The 22,841-nt window shown below is 36.5% G+C and overlaps 1 long non-coding RNA gene across 1 annotated transcript in view; it reads left to right on the top strand.

Annotated features, from left to right (window-relative positions):
* Positions 1-290, top strand: part of LOC111386792 — a 1,722-nt gene extending 1,432 nt beyond the window's left edge. The window contains exon 3 of the long non-coding RNA XR_002701323.1: positions 249-290. This is a non-coding gene — a long non-coding RNA (uncharacterized LOC111386792). The remainder of the gene's footprint in view (positions 1-248) is intronic.
* The last annotated feature ends 22,551 nt before the right edge of the window (positions 291-22,841 follow it).

The following is a 22,841-nucleotide window of genomic DNA, read 5'->3' as shown; positions in this document are numbered from 1 at the left end:
CATTTGATTATTGATATTGATATTATGCAGAGCTCTATCCGGTGCATAGTAGGTGGGTCAAGGGCCCAATGAAATGAAAGATTTCAAGTGAAATGATTTCTAGTCGACTTTGACGAATATTGAAATATGATATTTTTATCGTGATATTTAAAGTAAATGGCATGGTGTCATATGTCGTTATTACTCATGTTCAGGACATGCATGATTTTGTTTACTAAGCATTGGCTTATGTAGTTCTTGCATTGTAGGTGAACATGGAACTACATAGAGAGCATGGCTAGCTGTGGAGCTCCTACAGGATTCCAGAGTTCGATGTACATGGATGACGACCTGTAGGGTTATTTTGTAGGCTGCCATCTGTAGGGTTATATTTTGGAATCCTATATAGTGTACTTTTGAAATGGCCTATAGACATGTTTATAAGCTCAGAATATATATGTTGGATTATAGCGATATGATTTTGGATTTCGATATGTTATATGATCGTGTCACAGGTGATTAGAAGTTAACAAACTCAAAAAAAATATATATGTAAAATTCTATATCTAGGTTGTGTATAGATATCAATGTTAATTTGGGGGTGTAACAAAAACTGACGCAACAAACGGAAGTGGATTTGGACACAAATTGAATCCAAAAACAACTTTTGATTTTTTTTTTGGCCCTTTTGTAAAGAAATACGATTAAACTACCAACAACTCAATAAATTGAAATTGACGATAATTTAACAACATAAGAATGACTCAAACGACACGAGGAACGACAATAGAAATTGGAAAAAAATGAAGAAAACAAGAAAGGACTTAACAAGTAACGAAAAGATATAACCTTCAATTAATTTGGAGCCAAAGCTTTGATCCGGCAAGGTTGCAATCGAAGCCACAAGATATTGAATTGGATCCCAAGAACGCCAATATGACCAAGGTTCTTGGATCTGTCCCCAAAATAGTGAACCAAGCAACCCAACAAGAACGTTGTTTGAAAGACCTCTTGATCACACAATTGAAGAAATCACACCTGGATTGTGGATTTGAACTAATAAAAGATGAACCAAAAAACCCAACGGTAACGTTGATGCGAAAGACCCCTTGATTACACAATTCAGTGATTCAATTCGATGTTTTGAACGCCATAAGATGATTAGTCTTGATAAGTTCGCCCCATTTAATTTAATGAACAAGATAAATTTGAAGCAAAGCTTCGAAGAGGAAAATCTCTCATTAATTTATAATCAAACTTATTCCAAATACAATGAAATAATCCTATTTATACTAAAACCCTAAAAACTAATAAAAAGGAAAATAGCAATTTTAAATAGCATAAATTATTAAAGATATATTATTCTAAAAGGAAACAATAACTAACGGATCCTAATGCACCGGCTGAAGATAGAGTTTCACTCAAAATTGGTAACTTGCGCTTAAAAATCTGGGATGCTGCCTTGTTTCACTGCCTTGCGATCGCATAGTTACGTAGGTTCCGACCACTAAATTCCCTGGGACTGTATTTGCGATCGCATAGGATTTACGAGTTGCGGTCCCATAGTTTGCAGACAATCTGACCAGTTTTGAGTTCACGTGTTCCAGCTTGCCTTTGCTTCCTCTTCCATTGGCTAACACAACTGATCCACCATATTTTGTCTCCTATTCCCAGCCTTGAAATGATTCCAATTTCAAGCCCTTTTAACTCTCTAATTTCATAGTAAAATATGTGTAATTAAATTCACCAGTTTGAGCTTCTTTTTTCCATCTTTATTAACTCCTTTTGGCCCCAAATTGAGCTTAAATATTGGTTTCGATCTCTCGCCAACGTATATCGAATATTTCATAATTCGAGGCGCAAGCCGGATCACATCATTTTCTCTCAAAAAAATATATTTCATATCAAGTTAAGCTTAAGGAATAACAAGGGTGAGAAGAAGGAAGGCTTTCTATACATTTTGTTCTTTTATCCAAGAAAAATTCAAGGTAGGTAGAGGTGCAAGTGTTCATTCGTTTTCAAATCTAATTTTTCGATAGATGTTTAAATGAAATGGTACCTTTGGGCATGGTGCTTCGGCACTACAATAGTTTGAATGATCATTATCCTGTTCTACGTGTTATGATAATGCTATAGTAATTGGATTTTGCTGGAAATCCATCTACGTGCGATGGCATGAATCTATAGTTCGAAATTTCTAATTTGATAACGAATTGCACCGATGATATCTTTTGAGTTTCAAACTCATGGGTTAATTCCCTCTCTACAGGTTGAATGGATTTTTCTTGGGGCGTAGATGATGGTAAAGGATGATATAACATGTCATGGAGAAGCCGGTGATTTACATCATTAGTTGATTTTGAGATGTTTACACTTTCTTTAAATTCGATTCCTATGAATATTGTGTGGATCATTTTTACGAACACTCATTATGAATAAACTATGTTTGAAAGTAGATATCCGTCATAGGAATAAATTTACCAATCACCGTATACAAAAAAAGTTAGCGACTTAAACTTTTGATGTCTCTTCAGACATTTCAGTTTCTGCTTCATCTTTAAAAAAATCATAACTCTTTTGTTACTTGGTAATTTTATACGAAACCAATTGGATTGGATAATCTAATAAGTTAGATACTGAATAAAATTGGAATCATGTTAATCCAATATCGGTAAAAGGTTATATGTCACATAAAGTAAACTGTACTGGGTGCTGTCTCTGTTTTCCAGCTTCTACCCTTGTTTTCAAAAATTCATAACTCACTCGTTACTTGGAAATTTTTGATGAAACCAATTGGATTTGATAGTATCATGGATTAAATACTGAATAAATTTGAAATCATGTAGTTTCAACATTAATGGAATTTTATATGCCATTTTAAGTGAACTGCACCGGTTTACCTTTCAACCGGGTCACTGCTGTGTTTTGAAAAATATTTTAATACCCCATATGATGTCAATGGAAGCTAGTTTTTTACTATGTCATATTATAAGGAATTTACTACCTTACTTTAAAATTTGATGAAGTTTCAATGTCGATAGCTATGAAAACAAATTTATTTTGACAATTACAGTTTGAGACCAAAAAAAAAAAAATGGAACAGCAACATTACTTTTTAAGTTTTGCCAAAATTTCACGTCAATAGTCATTACATGCATGGAACCCATTCTAAAAATAGTTTTTTTTTTGAAATTGTTTTCTTTTAGAATTGGATTATTGTTTAAATAAAAAAAAGAAAGTTCTTTAATTAAATTCTAAAAGTTAATCTTTATACCTTCTACTAAAAATATATTGAACAAACTTTACGGCTAACGTACAATGGTTGAGTGACGCTTCCGTCCATGCGGGTCGGGGCATTACAAACCTTGACAACAATGCAAGTGTCAAACAACGTGTTAAAAATCAGTGTACAAATAGCAAACTTCAATAGGTAGGAACCTTGCTACATGTACACTATGGTGTACACTTTAGTTTATACTTTGCCACGTGACATTACCCTGTTGGACAGTTTGAATTTCAAATTGTTTTTCCACCCATTGACACTTTACAACAATGCAAGTGTCAAACAACGAGTCAAAAATTAGTGTACAAATAGAAAATTTCAATCGGTAAGGACCTTGTTACATGTACACTATAGCGTACACTTTGGTTTACACTTTGCCATGTGACATTACCCTGTTGGACAGTATAAATTTCAAACAGTTTTTCCATCCAATTGAAAATTGACAAAAATGCAAGTGTCAAACAACGTGTCAAAAATTAGTGTATAAATAGCAAAGTTCAATTGGTAAGAACCTTGCTACATGTACACTATGGTGTACACACATTAGTTTACACTTTGCCACGTGACATTACCCTGTTGGACAGTTTAAATTTCAAACAGTTTTTTCCATCCAATTGATACTTGAGAACAATACAAGTGTCGAACAACGTGTCAAAAATCAATGTACAAAAAGTAAAGTTCAATCGGTAAGAACCTTGCAACATGTACACTGTGGTGTATACACTTTAGTTTACACTTTGTCACGTGACATTACCCTGCTGGACAGTTTACATTTATAACGGTTTTCACATGCAATTGACACTTGACAACAATGCAATTGTCAAACAACATGTCAAAAATAAATCTACAAATAGTAAAGTTCAATCGGTAAGAACCTTGCAACATGTACACTATGGTGTATACACTTTAGTTAACACTTTGCCATGTGACATTACCTTGCTGGACAGTTTAAATTTATAAAGGTTTTCACATGCAATTGACACTTGACAACAATGCGATTGTGAAATAACGTGTCAAAAATCATTCTAAAAATAATAAAGTTCAATCGGTAAGAACCTTGCAACATGTACACTATGGTGTATACACTTTAGTTTACACTTTGCCAAGTGACATTACCCTGCTGGATAGTTTAAATTTATAACAGTTTTCACATGCAATTGACACTTGACAACAATGCAATTGTCAAACAACGTATCAAAAATCAGTCTACAAATATTAAAGTTCAATCGGTAAGAACCTTACTACATGTACACTATGGTGTACAATTTAGTTTACACTTTGCCACGTGTCATTACCCTGTTGGACAGTTTAAATTTCAAACAGTTTTCCCATCCCATTGACACTTGACAATAATGCAAGTGTCAAACAATGTATCAAAAATCAATGTACAAATAGTAAAGTTCGATCGGTATGGACCTTCCTACATGTACACTATGGTGTACACTTTAAATTACACTTTGCCTCGTGACATTACACTATTAGACAATTTGAATTTCGAACAGTTTTCCCATCCAATTGACAATTGACTGCAATGTAAGTATCAAACAACGTGTCCAAAATCAGTGTACAAATAACAAAGTTCAATGAATATGAACCTTGCTAAATGTACACTATGGTGTACACTTTAGTTTACATTTTTCCACGTGACATTGTCCTATGGGTAGCTTAAATTTCAAGCATTTTTCCCATCCAATTGACACTAGACAACAATGCAAGTGTCAAACAACGTGTCGAAAATTAGTGTATAAATAGCAAAGTTCAATAAGTAAGAACTTTGCTACATGTACACTATGGTGTACATTTAGTTTACACTTTACCACGTGACATTACCCTGTTGGACAGTTTAAAGTTCAAACTATTTTCCCTTCCAATTGACACTTGACAACAATGGAAGTGTCAAACAATGTACCGAAAATCAGTGTACAAATAGCAAAGTTCAATTGGTAAGGAACATGCTATATGTGCACTATGGCTTACACCTTAGTTTATAAGTTGCCACGTGACATTACCCTGTTGGACAATTTTAATTTCAAACAATTTTCCTATCTAATTGACACTTGACAACAATACAAGTGTCAAACAACATGTCAAAAATCTATGTACAAATAGCAAAGATTAAACAGTAAGAACCTCCCTACATGTACTCTATGGTGTAAACTTTAGTTTGCACTTTACCACATGACGTTACCTCGCTAAACAGTTTAAATTTCAAACAGTGCTCCCATCCAATTAGAATAATGCTAGATAGCCCAAATCCCTTGACAAAGGTGGGTTACAAAATGACGTGGCATCCCTCTTTTAAAAGAAAAAAATAATACAATAATGCTAGACAAAAATTTGAAATCCTTCCCTGTTCTCTCTCTTCCATTATTATTGTCTTCCCCAATATTACGTCTTCCCTAAACTTTTCATATTTTCCCACATTTTACTAGTAACATTAGAATCGAATCGTTCATGAAGCATGAGCGTTCGGCAGTCTCAGCACCTCTGGCATCACTCTTTTTCTTTCATTTTCCTTTCCTTTCCATTTTCTTTTTCATCTATTGTCCTTTTTGTTTCTTCCCCACATTTTACTTTCTTCCCTAGGTTTCCACCAATAAATTGTTCTTCGTATGTACTCTGCTCGGTTCCACCAACAAATTACCATCCTGTCGCCTTCAATCATCCATCGATCCCACTAAACTAATGAAGAAAGTTATATCCATTGAACGTTTGGAGGTATGGTTTATCGATCTTCATTTGTTGGATTTTAAAACTTTTGGTGCTTTTCCGTGTGGATTGATAAGTGTTTTTTTGCACACTTATTTAGATCACAACCATGACTTAATTATGACCAAAATGTTTAAATTGTAACTTAATCTCGTTGAATTCATGCAATGTAGGTGTTTCTATGGAAATGGTGGAATTCAGGAGAAAACAGCCGAAAAAGGACTAAAATGGAGCAAAGTAATAGTTCAGGGATTAAGGATGCAAATATTCATAGTTGAACTAAAACGCAACCCGAGAATGCAAATATGCTAAGTATGAACTCGAACATGATACAAGATGATTGGAAGAAGAAGGAATTGCAAATGGACTGAAATGAAGAAGAATGAAAGTTCAAGGACCAAAATGGACTTTTGCATAGTTGGTAGCACTATGCGACCGCACCCTCTATGTGGTCGCATAGAGGCAGACCGAGAATGATTTCTCAAGAAATTTTACTCTATGCGACCGCATAGAAATATACTATGCGGTCGTATAGAGTAGTTCGGAGGTTGAATCTGCAGTTTCCTTATTTCACCAAACTCTTATGAAAACAAGATTTTTGGGGTCCTATATAAACGAAACTCGACCAGAATGAAGGGGATGCCATTTTTAGAAGAAAAAGAGAGATTTTGAAGGAGAAAATGAAGAGAGAACAAGAGGAAAACATCGCGCCAATTAAAGAATTGATTAAAACTTGTTTCGGGTGATGACATATCTTCAACTATTTTTGTATTTTCTTCTTTTTAGCATGTTAGGCTAGATTTTTCATGTACTAGGAGATCGATGAACCTTGCAATACTATTTTTGATTTTTGATTTGGAGATTTGACATATTTAAGCACATGTTCCAGAATTGAATGATTTATACATTTTTATTTTCATATTATTATTGTGCACGTAATTATATGATTTTGGTGGCCTGTTTTATGCATTCGAAAGAAGGAAAATAGGCTTGACATGATATAAATCATCATAGGGTTCGATAAGGGATAGAAATATACCTCATGCCTCGTGTGAATTGTTGAATATTCATGAAATTACATGCATTCCTGTATGTTAGTATTCGTCATAGAGATATAGTTGAATCACATATTGGGGTAGGTTTGACACTGCTCGAGAGAGATTGCTAAATTAAGATAGGAATATTGATTCATCAATTGTGGGAATGTGTGTCAAATTTGCATAATTAAAAGTTGAACGGGTGTTTCTTGGGAATTCATGATCCTAGTGCGTTAGTAATTCATTCATTCCGTAAATTATCGTAGATTGCATCCAGGTCATTTTGTATTTAGCATAAGTTTCTCACTCATATTTGTATCATAGTTCACATCTTCATTAGTTAAATCACAATACATACATCTTACTTTCGTGTTTCGGTTAAGGTCATAATAGGTTGTTTTAAACTAATTCAATCCTTATGGGATCGATACTTAGACTCATAATCCATTCTACTACTTGTTAACGAACCGTACACTTGCGGTGAGTTTTAAATCAAAAAAAATAATTTTGTGAACAAGTTTTTGGCGCCGTTGCCGGGGATTGAAATTTAGTTTAATTTTTTTTTTGTTGTGACGCTAATTCAAACTTACTTGGATTAGTAGTAGTTAGCTTACTAGACTAAGTTTATTGTTTACTTTAATTTAATTTTGTGCTACTTTTACTATCTCAGGGCTTGTATGCAAAGAGCACCTAATCGAGATTTGGTTCCCATTGATCCAGAGATCGAACGCACATTTCATCATAGGAAAAGAGAAGTAAGAGCAGCACAACAAATTCAAAAAGACCAAAAATAGCAACAACAGATGGCTAACGAGCAAAATCGTCCAGTAATTCAACCCAACGAAGGCACGGGGTTGAAGATGAAGGGAATATGATACTTGGGGATTTCATGGCACCGTTGGTGGTCCGGAGTCAATCTAGCATTGTGTATCCTCCATTTGGACAATCGAACTTCTAGCTGAAAGCAAATGTAATTCAACTATTTCAGAATGGGCATCAATACCACGGGATGGCTAATGAGAATCCACATACACACATATCCCGATTTCTAGACATGTGCCAACACTTTAGGTACTAGGGTATCTCAAACGATGCTATAAGACTGTGATTGTTTCCACACACATTGCGGGATAAAGTACTTGAATGGTTGGATTCACTTCCCATCGCAAGCATCACCACTTGGAACGAGCTAGCTCACAAATTTTGCACCAAGTTCTTCTCGCCAGCTAAGGTAGCGAAAATACGGCATGATATATCTATATTCAACCAAGGCAAGTTCGAATCATTTGAAGATGCCTAGAATTGCTTTAAAAATATGTTAAGGAAGTGTCCTTAGTAGGGCTTTGATAAAAAGACACAAATTTGATTTTTCTACACTGGATTACTTTCATCCTTCAAGAGCATGGTGGATTCATCATTCGACGGGTCAATCTCCATGAGAACAATTGACGGAGCATGGGAACTATTTGAGAGAATGGCTACGACTTCAGTCATGTGGTCTACAGATCGAGTGGTTCAAAAGAGAATGTCGGGGTGGGTTTATAAAGTAGATACTTACTCAACATTATCCGCAAAGATAGACTCCTTGTTCCATAAGGTTGAGAGCATTTCATAGACTGCCAATGCAAAACAAGTCGAGAAGCCAAGTTGTGAAGAATTTGGAGCAGACCACAATACTGCCAATTGTCCAATTCTCACACAGGGGATCGAACATGCAGATTTTGGGCATTGGGGTCAACGCCAACAGAACAATCCACATTTGGAAACCTTCAATCAGGGCTGGAGAAAGTACCCAAACTTCTCGTGGAGTAACCAAAATCAAAATAGACCATAAGGTCAATTTCAGCAACAGGATAAAAAGCCACCATTGGAAGCGATGTTTGAGAAGTTCATGGCAATGACTAATCAGTACATGGAGACCAACAACCAATTTATGCGAAAGACAGATACAACTTTCCAAGATCAAAGTGCTGCAATAAAAAAATTGAAGACGCAAATGGGACAGATGGGAATCTCCATGACAGGTAGAGCACTAGAGAACCTACCCAACAATACTGAAATCAATCCTAAGGAGCACGCAAAAGCTATAACAACCAGAAGTGGAGTACAACTACCAGAGATACATGTAAAAAGACCGATAGCTAGCAAGGAATTAATGCCAACCTCAGGTGACGAGATTGTGGAACAGATTGAACAAACAACAGAGGATGTTGCCAAGAAGAGTTCCAATACATCACGGGTTACAGCTACCAATTCTATCAACCCTCATGAGCCACCTATTCCATTCCCGCAGAAGTTGAAAAAGTACAAATTGGATTAGTAATATAGTAAATTTCTTGAAGTCTTCAAGAAACTACACATCAACATCCCATTTACTGAGGCGCTTGTTCAGATGCCGAGTTATGCAAAATTCCTAAAGGATATCCCCTCTAACAAGCAAAAGATAGAAGAAAATGAAACAATGATGCTAACTGAGGAATGCAGTGCCAGAATCCGAAAAAAGCTGCCTCCAAAACTAAAGGATCCAGGGAGTTTTACCGTATCTTGCACTATTAAAAATTGTCATTTTGATAAAGCTTTGTGTTAGTTAGGTGCAAGTATTAATTTGATTCCTCTATCTATTTTCAGGAAACTCGGCTTGGGAGAAGCTAAAGCTAGAATAGTGGCCCTACAATTAGCAGATCGATCCCTTACATATCCAAGAAGGATCATTGAAGACGTGTTGGTAAAAGTAGAAAAGTATATATTTCTAGCAGATTTTCTCATTTTAGACATGGAGGAAGATAAGGATATTCCACTCATATTAGGGTGACCTTTCTTAGCTACTGGAAGAGCAATTGTCGATGTTCAGAAAGGATAGCTTATATTGAGGCTTGACGAAGAACAGATCTCTTTCAACGTATTCAAGGCAATGAAATTTTTCACCGAGCCAGACAGCTGCTTTCAGATTGAGGTAATTGACAAAATAATTCAAGATACATTTCAGCTATATCATCTTTTCGATGCATACGAGGCATGCATTGCACATTCTTAATACACTCACACTGATTCAAGTAAGATTGAAACATGTGTACGGTTTTTGGAAACTAATCCACCATACATGCACAAGCGTTACTTTGAAGAGCTGGGAACTAGGACTACAAAGTCAAAGCCATCTATTCAGCAACCTCCCAAGTTGGAACTCAAACAATTGTCATCACACCTTCGATATGCTTACTTGGGGGAGTCTTCTACACTCCCGATTATTATTTCAAATACTGTTAGTGAAGTGGAGGAAGAGAGACTACTTTGGGTGCTGAGGGAGAATAAAACAGCCATTGGATGGTCAATTGTAGATATCAAGGAGATCAGCTAGTCACTATTCATGCACAAAATACTCATGGAAGAAAATTCCAATACAAGCATTGATGGTCAGTGGAGATTGAATCCAAACATGAAAGAAGTGGTTAGGGCTGAGGTATTGAAGTTGCTCGATGCAGCCATCATCTACCCAATATCAGATAGTGCATGGATCAATCCAGTGCAAGTTGTTCCAAATAAGAGAGGTATCAAAGTGGTGTAGAACGAGAAAAATGAGTTGATTCCAACGAGAAAAATGAGTTACCGCAAACTAAACGCTGCTACTCAAAAGGATCATTTTCCACTACCATTCATTGATCAGATGTTGAAAGACTAGCAGGGTACTCATATTACTGTTTTCTGGATGGGTACTCTGGGTATAATTAGATTCCAATAACACCTAATGATCAAGAGAAGACAACTTTCACATGCCCCCTACGGTACCTTTGCATACCATAGGATGCCCTTTGGTTTGTGCAATGCCCCTGCCACCTTTCAACATTGCATGATGGCTATCTTTTTTGAAATGATTGAGAAATTCATTGAGGTATTTATGGACGACTTCTCAGTATTTAGGTCTTCGTTTGATGAGTGTTTGGAGCATCTGAGTCTTGTGTTACAGCGATGTACAGAGATCAACTTGGTATCGAATTGGGAGAAATGTCACTTTATGGTATAGGAGGGCATCGTATTAGGACATAGAATATCAACAAAGGGTATTGAGGTGGACAGAGTAGAGATTCAGGTGATCGAGAAATTACTGCCACCAACAGTGAAAGGTGTTCGTAGCTTCCTTCGACATGCCGAGTTCTACAGAAGGTTCATAAAGGATTACTCAAAAATTACTAAATCACTGTGTTGTTCGTTGATGAAGGAATCCACATTTGAGTTCACAGATGAGTGTTTGATGGCTTTTAATACCTTGAAAGAGAAGTTGATTTTAGCACTTGTGATCATCACACCAGATTGGAACCTGTCATTTGAATTAATGTGCAACACCAGTGATTTTGCTGTTGGGGCCGTATTGGGACAACTGAGGATATTTTACGTAATCTACTATGCAAGTAAGACCTTGAACGATGCTCAATTAAACTATGCCACTACAGAGAAAGAGCTCCTTGTCGTAGTCTACGCCTTTAACAAATTTCGATCATATCTTATGGAGTCAAAGGTCATCGTTACACAGATCACGTAGCCATCAAGTACTTAATGGAAAAGAAGGATGCCAAGCCACGTCTCATTCGTTGGATACTGCTGCTTCAAGAGTTTGATCTGGAAATCAAGGATACGAAGGACAGTGAAAACGTGGTAGCAGACGACTTGTCTCGACTCAAGACCACAGAGCAGACAGAGACCGTGGAAATTAGTGAAGTCTTTCCAGATGAATAGATTTTCGATGTGGGAGAGGCACCCTGGTATGCTGACATAGTTAACTACTTAGTCATGTCTATCCTTCCGCCAGATTACTCAAATCACCAGAAGAAGAAATTTTTCGCTGAGTTGAAGTATTATTTTTGGGAGGATCCTATTCTATACAGGCAAGGAGCTGATCAAATTGTTCGTCGTTGCGTACTTGAGGAAGAATTACTCTTAATACTAGAACATTGTCATTCATCTACATACGCAGGGCATTTTGGTACTTCAAAACAGCGACGAAGATCCTTCAGTCAGGTTTTTACTGGCCTATGTTGTTTAAGGATGCCTTTGAATTCATGAACAAGTGTGACCGATGTTAACCCACCAGTAATATATCCAGGAGAAATGAAATGCATTTGAATAGTATCCTGGAGGTTGAACCATTCGACGTATGGGAATCGACTTCATCGGGCCATTTCTCCCATCATTCTCTAATCAGTACATATTGGTGGTTGTGAATTACGTATCGAAGTGGGTAGAAGCCGTTGCATTGCCTACCAACGATGGGAAGGTGGTGATTGATTTTCTAAAGAAAAATATTTTCACCCGTTTTGGCACACCGAGAGCTATAATCAGTGATGAGGGCATTTCTGCAATCGCCAATTTGAATAGTTATTGACTAAATATGGCGTTAAACATCGTATAGCCACTACATATCATCCTCAAACCAGCGGACAGGTTGAAGTGTCCAATAAACAATTAAAGCGAATACTTGAAGTCATAGTAAGCTCTTCACGAAAAGATTGGTCTAAGAATCTGGAGGACGCCTTGTGGGCCTATAGGACTGTATTCAAGATGCCTATAGGGATGTCACCATATCGACTGATTTTCGAGAAGGCATGCCACTTACCTCTTGAGATAGAACACCAAACTTATTGGGCAATGAAGAAATTGAATTTAGACTTGAAGGCTGCGGGTGAAAAATGTCTATTACAACTTAATGAGATGGATGAGCTAAGAATGGAAGCTTATGAAAATTCAAGACTCTACAAATAACGCACCAAGAAGTGGCATGATATTCATATTCAGAGGCGTGAATTTAAGGTGGGGCAAAAAGTGTTACTCTACAACTCTAGGCTTAAGCTGTTTCTAGGAAAGCTGCAATCGAGATGGTCTGGTACCTATACTATTACACAGGTGTTTTCACATGGGGCAGTTGAGATCACTCATGACAGTAAGGGGATATTTAAGGTCAATGGACAGCGTTTGAAGCACTATTGGAGCGGCGATTTCTTAAAGGAAAAGTCTACCGTTCATCTTAAACCACCAAATTAACACAATACAGTAAAGTCGAGCTATCGACTATAACCTAGCGCTGGGTGAGAGGCAACCCACTGTATCATTCGATTTATTTTACTTTTCACATTATTTTAGAAGTTGTTTAATTTTCGCATTTGCATTTTTTTAGGTCATCGATCTTTCATATAATAGTTTAAGTATTACACATGTAAGGTGGCATGAGTCAAGTTGATTGAAGTTGTTTTGGGGGATTGAGTGTGAAGTCACGCATTTTGATGCACAAAGTCATTCTTCATAAAAATTTTCGGAATGTGTTTCAAGTTTATTCCATAAATTGGTCTTGGTGCAACGTCTTTCGGCAAGCACATATCCCATTGAATTGGAAGTTTCTAAATTTTCGGGAATGATATTAGCCGAGTCAAATATTTAATTGAAAACCAATTTCGGGGGAAAATTTTAATTAAGTTGTGTTTTGGGGGTTAAAATTGTAATTTTGATATTTTTTTTCCATAATTCAGATTTTAAAAAAAAAGTGTCTATGCGACCGCATAGATACCAACCGAAACAAAAAATGGGGCAAATTAGACCACTATGCGACCGCATAGGATATAACTATGCGGCCGCATAGTAGTGATCTGGTCAGGGACTTAAGCCATAAACGTCTCACTCTATATCATTCCCCCCTCCCCATTCCCCTCTCGCATTTCTCCCTCGAACCCTAGGTCCAAAAATTCCCCTCTTACACACACACACACCCAAAGACATTCCTATATCCTCCTTCATTTCTTCAAGCATCCATGCATTAATCACGAAAAAGGCCCAAGGTGTTCAAGGTATGAGCTTTATTTCTTCTCCTCAATTTGATTTTGGTTTGTAGTTACTCACAATTTACGATTGGAAATTGAGTTGAAAGGGTGTAAGTAGGCTTGGTTTATGGCATTGCTTTATGTTTATGCATTGTGGGTGCTTACATTTTGCCAATTATTAATAGAATGGAGATGAAGATATTGCACACAACCTGTTCGATGAAATGTCTAAATGACGAGCTTTATGCAATTTCGAATTTTTTGCTTTGATTATGAAGTGCAATTGATGTGTATAGCAATTGGATAAAGACAGATCACTTGAAAAGGCCATGAAAAACATAAAACCCCATCTTGCCTGAAGTAGGCACTACATAGTTAAGTCACGGCACCCTCCGTCTCCTACTTACACCGTAATTTGACACACCAAATGAAGTCCAATTGCTTTGAAATTTGAGTATATGCTAGACCTCATTGAATACTTTCATATACCTAGAGATTGTTCAGGAAAATTTCAATATTTTTCGATGATGTCCGGGGTTGAGCGCACTCGATCATGGGTCCAATTTTTCAAATGTGCATGTTTAGGCCTAGTTTTCTTAGTTTTTCATATTGGCACACTAACACTATCTTGAATATCATGTTTTGAAGATTGCACACTAATGTGCTATATATGCATGTTGAAGCAAGTTTGAGAGATTTGTGAAATACATACCTTGCTAATCTCCTTTCCTCTCTCGTTTTTCAACAAGAAGTTTAATGAATGTTATTTTTGCACCTTTGCAGGATGCCTCCAAAAAGAACATCAAAAGGAAAAGAGAAGGTTGGTTCCACATCTGGCATAGCCTAGACTAGAGAGCCCGAAGGGGGCGTCAGGAGATTTCTATCCTCAGACACAGCAACCCGTTACGCAAATATTGTACGTGAGTGGACACTCATCCTCGAAAGGCCGGTTCAGCTGGAAGATTTCCCCGATTTTGAATTAGTTTATTTAATCCACAACTGTGGTTGAGAGAAATTAATTGAAAGACTGCATCCAGTGTATGAAAATCTAGTGAAGGAGTTCTATGCCAACTTCAATACAGAAATTGACATGCCTGGATCAGATCATCTACATCAAACATGGGTTCGGGGTAAATGGATTATGTTTTCACCAGAAGTGATTCATGACTACTATTAGCTAACTTGGAATAATGTGGTCTCGATCCCACATAATTTCAACTAGATTGAGATTGCAGAAGTATTACTGGGACGTGAGAGTGTTTGACCTCTACCTACTGCAGATTGGTATCAGATTGATCTCACCCCATCTATAGCTATCCTATGGTTATTCATATGTCACAACATCGAGCCCATATCTCATAGGATGACATTCACAAATAAAAAGGCGGGGTTCATCTATCATTTGGTTTGGGAAAACAAGATTGACTTGGCCACATACATCTACAACCAGATACACATTACAGGCACATGGGGAGACAGGTAGACCTCGCTGATTTTCCCAAGTTTGATAAGTGGGATATTTAGAGCTACAGGCAGCCTGGGGAAGCACCAGAAAAATCAAGTCCCTATATCAAACGCCTCACACTAGAGGCACAAGATTGAGCCAGAGTTACACATCAACAGAAGTTAAAAAACGAGCGACGTCGACAACAACAGGCTGAGAAAGGACAAGCAGTTGAGGATTTCGAAATGTCACAAGTTCCTCCACCATCGGTTGGCATTGACACCCAGTTATTGAGGTAGATATTTGCCACTATGAAAGGACACAGTCGAGACATGCAGACTCTTCAGCAATCATTTGGAGCAATGAGTACCACCATCCAGCGGATACAGAATGATATGGCAATCACAAGAAACTTCGTATCCAATGCCAGCAGTGAGTCCGTTGTAACAAGAAGAGAAATGAGTACCTTTGATGGGCGATTGGGAATGTACGTTGGTAGGATAGATGTATACAGTGGCGAGTGAATGAGACATGGTACCATTTAGGGAACTTGGAGACCAGGATTCAGGCCATGCAGATGGAGCAAACCCAGCGGTCTGACATATTGAGAGAGATTTTATCCCGCCTTCCTCTCCCTCCTGGAGATGATGCTGCAGGACCCAGCCTTCCATCACAGCCACCATATTGATCAGGGGAGTTTTGTATACCTCATTCTACTATTTTGTGTTCTTGTTTTTCTTTTTCAATTATGTCATTTCATCTTTAATTCTTACAATGAGTACAATGTACTGTATAAGTTTGGGTGATGGTGGCATAATTTAAAACAAATCATCGGCATGTAATTATTTTGCATTTTCATAGTCCATCGTTATTATTGACTAATTGTTGCATGATGTATGCTTGATGAGTGAGTGTTAATTATACTTTGGCATGCTTGTGTGGGCTTGATAGCCTTGTCGGCTATGATGTGATTATTGGATTGGTATAATTCATAAACTCTGAATATAGTGCTGAATAGATTAACCAATACTTGTGATGCAATACTTGACATTATCTATGCACGCTGTTCATGCTTGACATGTTAGGTGAATGACTGAATTTTAATCATAAAGTAGGAAAAGAATGATAACCCTCTATTGAATTAACACGTAAATCACCTTAAGACAATTTGGAATTGGTTGAACTATTATAGGGAGCATTGAGATAAGCGGGGGCTCCGTGCATGAAATTTTATTGTGTGGATTACCTAGACTAGCGAGGTGAAGATTAGGTGAAAATCTTAAATTGAGGGTTGGTTTTGGAAACTGAATGTCTAGAACAATAAGGGCATAAAAATTAATATCTGAGAATAAAACACTTCTTTTCATGCCTTTATGACTTGAGCAAGTAAGCCTGGAAGGATATTTCAAAATCTAGTACCCTAAAGTTAACTGGCCTAGGAGGCACCGGCCTAAAGCTCGCTAAAGGGGTCATATAGAAAGCAAGAGGTAAAGAGGTTAATAAAAAGTCATCTGATCGAGCCTTTATAACACGAGTGAATAAGCCTGCAAGGAAAGAGAGAGAAAAACATGAAGAAAAGCCCTTAGACATTTGGTTGAGGAAACTATACCTTTGAGGCGAGGCAGGTAACCTATTTTAATCTTGAGTGTCAAAGCAATCAAACTTGGGAGAGCCTTTACTTGTTGAAATGTAAAATTGTGATAGTGAGATTAATCTAAACTACAAGAGGGTGATGTCTACAGCTGTAAACTCCTAATTTTGAAACACAATCCCAGGATAATTGAATGAAAATAATAAGTTTGGGGGGTTGTGTATCTCTCGAGCGAGTAAGGATACATTTGACCACTTGGGGTCGGGACTCAACCCATCCTGAATTTGATATGTTGGGATGAATTCACGCACACACGTCAAGCATGCATTTAACAGGCAAAGGTTGATGTCATTTTGCACTGATAAATTTTCATAAAGTCAAATACTTAGTCCAATCCTGGGCCACGACAGGGTATTAAGCCATGTTTGTTTAAAATTAAGTCACTATCTTGTTTGAGGACAAACAATAGTTCAAGTTTGGAGGGTTTGATAAGTGTGTTTTTGTACACTTATTTAGATCACAAACATGACTTAATTATGAGCAAAATGTTAAATTGTGAGTTAATCTTGTTGAATTCATACAATGTAGGTGTTTCTATGGAAATGGTGAAATTCAGGAGAAAAGAGTCGAAAAAGGACTAAAATGGAGCAAAGTGATAGTTCGGGGATAAGGATGCAAATATTCAAAGTTGAACTAAAAAACAACCTGGGAATGCAAATATGCTAAGTATGTACTCGAACGCGATACAAGATGATTGGAAGAAGAAGGAATTGCAAAGGGACTGAAATGAAGAAGAATGAAAGTTCAAGGACCAAAATGGACTTTTGCATAATTGGTAGCACTATGCGACCGCATAGAAATATACTATGTGATCGCATAGAGTAGTTCAGAGGCCGAATCTGCAGTTTCCTTATTTTGCCAAAACTCTTATGGAAACAAGATTTTTGGGGTCCTATATAAATGAAAACTCGACCAGAAAGAAGGGGACGCCATTTTTAGAAGAAAAAGAGAGATTTTGAAGGAGAAAACGAAAAGAGAACAAGAGGAAAACATCTCGCCAATTGAAGAATTGACTGAAACTTGATTCAGGTGATGACGTTTCTTCAACTATTTTTGTATTTTCTTCTTTTTAGCATGTTAGGCTAGATTTTTCATGTACTAGGAGATCGATAAACCTTGCAATACTACTTTTGATTTTTGATTTGGAGATTTGACATATTTAAGCACATGTTCCGGAATTGAATGATTTATATGCTTTTATTTCCATATTATTATTGTGCACATAATTATATGATTTTGTTGGCCTGTTTTATGCATTCAAAAGAAGGAAAATAGGCTCGACATGGTATAAATGATCATAGGGTCTGATTGGGGATAGAAATATACCTCTATGCCTCGTGTGAATTATTGACTATTCATGAAATTACGTGCATTCTTGTATGTTAGTATTCATCATAGAGATATAGTCGAATCGCATATTGGGGTAGGTTTGGCATTGCTTGAGACAGATTACTAAATTAAGTTAAGAATATTGATTCATCAATTGTGGGAATGTGTGTCAAATTTGCATAATTAAAAGTTGAACAGGTGTTGCTTAGAAATTCGTGATCCTAGTGCATTAGTAATTCATTAATTCCATAAATTATCATAGATTGCATCCAAGTCATTTTGCATTTAGCATAAGTTTATCACACATATTTGCATCATAGTTCACATCTTCCTTAGTTAAATCACAATACATACATCTTACTTTCGTGTTTCGGTTAAGGTCATAATAGGTTGATTTAAACTAATTCAATCCTTGTGGGATCGATACTTGGACTCATAATCCATTCTACTACTTGTTAACGAACCTTACACTTGCGGTGGATTTTAAATCGAAAGAAATAATTTTGTGAACATGGATTCTGCTGTGGGTTTGAGTTTTAACTTGTGTTTTCAGGAACGCCGCCGTCAATCATTTGACTTGCATTTTAAAAAAGGTGTGATTTCTATCTTCAAAAAGATCTCTATTTGTGGGCGATTGCGTTCTATTAGAATTAGATGAATAACTTTTTCTCAAATGGTTTTCTTTGGAATGCACAAGTTTACTTGCACGTGTTTCTGAAATAATCTTCAAACATTCAAGAATCAAGAAACCTCTCTATGACAAAACCTCAGATTCAATTCCATGAGTATGGAAACAATTCAAGCATATAGGAATCATTTTTTTGTATTGCTTAAACAATACTGGTTTGCTTAAACTCCGGAGTTTGTCATGGTTGCAGGGGTTGTGGACACTTCTTTGGCTAAACCAGTGGTGCACACAGAAGTTGACGAAATGTCTCAAACTTTCAAATCTCAAGTGTGGCTTGATAACGATGAAGAACTGCTAATCTCTGTGAACGTGAACATGACCGTCCGCCATGGAAAATCACCTACTAAATGAGAAACGTAGGGGAAGGACAGGACATACTATACTCGAATAATTTTATCTTTTTTGTTGATGTTGATATAGTTTGAGAACTAGGTGGATGTTGTAATTCTCACTTTGATGTAATTGAACATGCGTTATTTTTGTTGGTATGCCAATGGTTGATGATTGTTTGAAACATTTTGATCTCCTTTCATAGTCCAAGAATCCACTTCATGATTCATATTTATGGGCATCTAAAACTTCATTTTAGTTGGCTTAAACTTCTTGTACACAGTGGTTTCATCCTTACAAAAATAAGCAATCCTTGATGAAATGCTAATAGAATTGCCATACCAGAACTAACAAGGACTTTATCACAATTCAATGAAGATAACTTTAGTAAACAAGATAAGGAAACAGGGACCAGCCATAGTTCAATCACAAAGTAGGCAATAATAAAGTGAATAATTCAATATGCATAAAGTTCGTTTCTCTAGAAAGTGAATAATTCAACACCTTACAAACATGCTCATATAGTTTCATCTGCACTAATACATGCAAAGTCTACTATTAAACATAAATCTATTACATCAAACAAATTCTTGAATCCTTGATGGACTAATAACTAGTTTCTACAAGGCAGTGGCAAAATAGCCCTATGGGACTGGCGACATAAAACTCGCTTCAATTGAAATGGGGCCAATATGATGATCTAAATGTTGAGGAGCTAGAAGAACCTCGGGCGCACCATCTTCGAAAAATTTCTCTATTTTACGAGTACTGAGATATATACCCATCCGTTTTAACTGAATTAACAAAATAAAATTTTAAACTAACATCTTCAACTAAAAGAATCAAAAGCTGACTTAGTTAATCACTCCAAGTATAAATTTCTAGATATTGCCAGCTCAATGTTTCAAGAGCGAAGATCATAGCATCAAACATTCAAACACTTGCACTATTGTCAAGTGTCAATTGGATGGGAAAACTGTTTGAAATTTAAAATGTCCAACAGGGTAATGTCACGTGAGAATGTGTAAACTAAAGTGTACACCATAGTGCACATGTCGCAAAGTTCTTACCGATTGAACTTTGCTATTTGTACACTGATTTTTGACACATTGTTTGGCACTTGCATTGTTGTCGGGTGTTAATTTGATGGAAAAACTATTTGAGATTTAAACTGTCCAATAGGGTAATTTCTCATGGCAAAGTGTAAACTAAAGTGTACACCATGGTATATATATAGCAGGGTTCTTACCGATTGAACTTTGTTATTTGTACACTGATTTTTGACACGTTGGTCAACACTTACATTATTGTCAAGTGCCAATTAGATGGAAAAATTGATTCAAAATTAAACTGTCCAACAGAGTAATGTCACATGGCAACTTGTAAACTAAAGCGTACACCATAGTGTACATGTAGCAAAGTTCTTATCGATTGAACTTTGCTATTTGTACACTGATTTCTGGCACGTTGCTTGATAGTTGTAATGTTGTCAAGTGTCAATTGGATGGAAAAACTGTTTGAAATGTAAAATGTCCAATAGGGTAATGTCATGTGGCAAATTGTAATCTAAAGTGTACACCATGGTGTACATGTGGCAGGGTTCTTACCAATTGAACTTTGCTGCTTGTATACTGATTTTCGACACGTTGTTGGACACTTGCGATGTTGTTAAGTGTCAATTGGATGGGAAAACCATTTGAAATTTAAGCTGTCCAACAGGGTAATGTCACATGGCAAAGTGTAAACTAAAGTGTACACTATTGTGTACATGTCGCAAGTTTCTTACCGATTGAACTTTGCTATTTGTACACTAATTTTTGACACATTGTTGGACACTTGCATTGTTGTCAAATGTCAATTGGATGGAAAAGCTGTTTGAAATTTAAACTGTCCAACAGGGTAATGTCACGTGGAAAAGTGTAAACTAAAGTTTACACCATAATGTACATGTAGCGAGATTCTTATTGATTGAACTTTCCTATTTGTACCCTGATTTTTGACACATTGTTTGACACTTGCATTGTTTTCAAGTGTCAATTGGATGGAAAGCTATCTAAAATTTAAACTGTCCAACAGGATAACGTCATGTGGTAAAGTGAAAAACTAAAAGTGTACATGTTGCAAGGTTCATACCGATTGAACTTTGTTATTTGTACACTGATTTTTGACACGTTGTTTAACACTCGAATTGTTGTCAAGTGTCAATTAGATGGGAAAACAATTTGAAATTTAAACTATCCAACAAGGTAATGTCATGTGGCGAGGTGTAAACTAAAGTGTATACCATAGTGTACATGTAGCATGGTCCTTACGGGTTGAACTTTGTTATTTGTATACTGATTTTTGTAACGTTGTTTGACACTTACGCTGTTGTCAAGTGTCAATTAGATGGGAAAACTGTTTAAAATTTAAAATATCCAGCAGGGTAATGTCACGTGAGAAAGTGTAAACTAAAGTGTACACCATAGTGCACATGTCGCAAAGTTCTTGCCGATTGAACTTTACTATTCGTACACTGATTTTTGATACGTTGTTTGACACTTACATTGTTTTTAGGTGTCAATTTGATGGAAAAATTGTTTGAGATTTAAACTATCCAATAGGGTAATTTCACGTGGCAAAGTGTAAACTAAAGTGTACACCACGGTATATATGTAGCAGGGTTCTTACTGATTGAACATTGTTATTTGTACATTAATTTTTGACGCGTTGTTCGACACTTGCATTATTATCAAGTGTCGATTGGATGGAAAAATTGATTCAAAATTAAACTGTCCAACAGAGTAATGTCACGTGGCAAATTGTAAACTAAAGTGTACACCATAGTGTACATGTAGCAAGGTTCGTACCGATTGAACTTTGCTATTTGTACACTAATTTTTGACACGTTATTTGACAGTTGCATTTTTGTCAAGGGTCAATTGGATGGAAAAACTATTCGAAATTTAAATTGTCCAACAGGGTAATGTCACGTGGCAAAGTGTAAACTAAAGTGTACACCATAGTGTACATGTGGCAAGATTCTTACCGATTGAACTTTACTATTTGTACACTGATTTTTGAGACGTTATTCGACACTTGCATTGTTGTCAAGTGTCAATTGGATGGGAAAACTATTTCCAATTTAAACTGTCCTACAGGAAAATGTCACGTGACAAAGTGTACACCATAGTGTACATGTGGCAAGGTTCTTACAGACTGAACTTTGCTATTTGTACACTGATTTTTGACACGTTGTTCGACACTTGCATTGTTGTCAAGTGTCAATTGGATGGAAATACTGTTTTAATTTTAAACTGTCCAACAGGGAATTGTCACGTGACAATGTGTAAACTAAAGTGTACACCCTAGTGTACATGTAGCAAGGTTCTTACCGATTGAATTTTGCTATTTGTACACTGATTTTTGACTTGTTGTTTGACACTTGCATTGTCGTCAAGCATCAATTTTTTGGGAAAACTGTTTGAAATTTAAACTATCTAATAGGGTAATGTCACGTGGTAAAATGTAAACTAAAGTGTACACCATAATGTACATGTTCCAAGGTTCTTACCGATTGAACTTTGCTATTTGTACACTGATTTTTTACAC

Source organism: Olea europaea, unplaced genomic scaffold (genome assembly GCF_002742605.1).
Source record: "Olea europaea var. sylvestris unplaced genomic scaffold, O_europaea_v1 scaffold373, whole genome shotgun sequence".
Lineage (NCBI taxonomy): Eukaryota > Viridiplantae > Streptophyta > Magnoliopsida > Lamiales > Oleaceae > Olea > Olea europaea.
The sequence above is the reverse complement of the archived record's forward strand: the minus strand, read 5'-3'. Positions and strand labels throughout refer to the sequence as shown.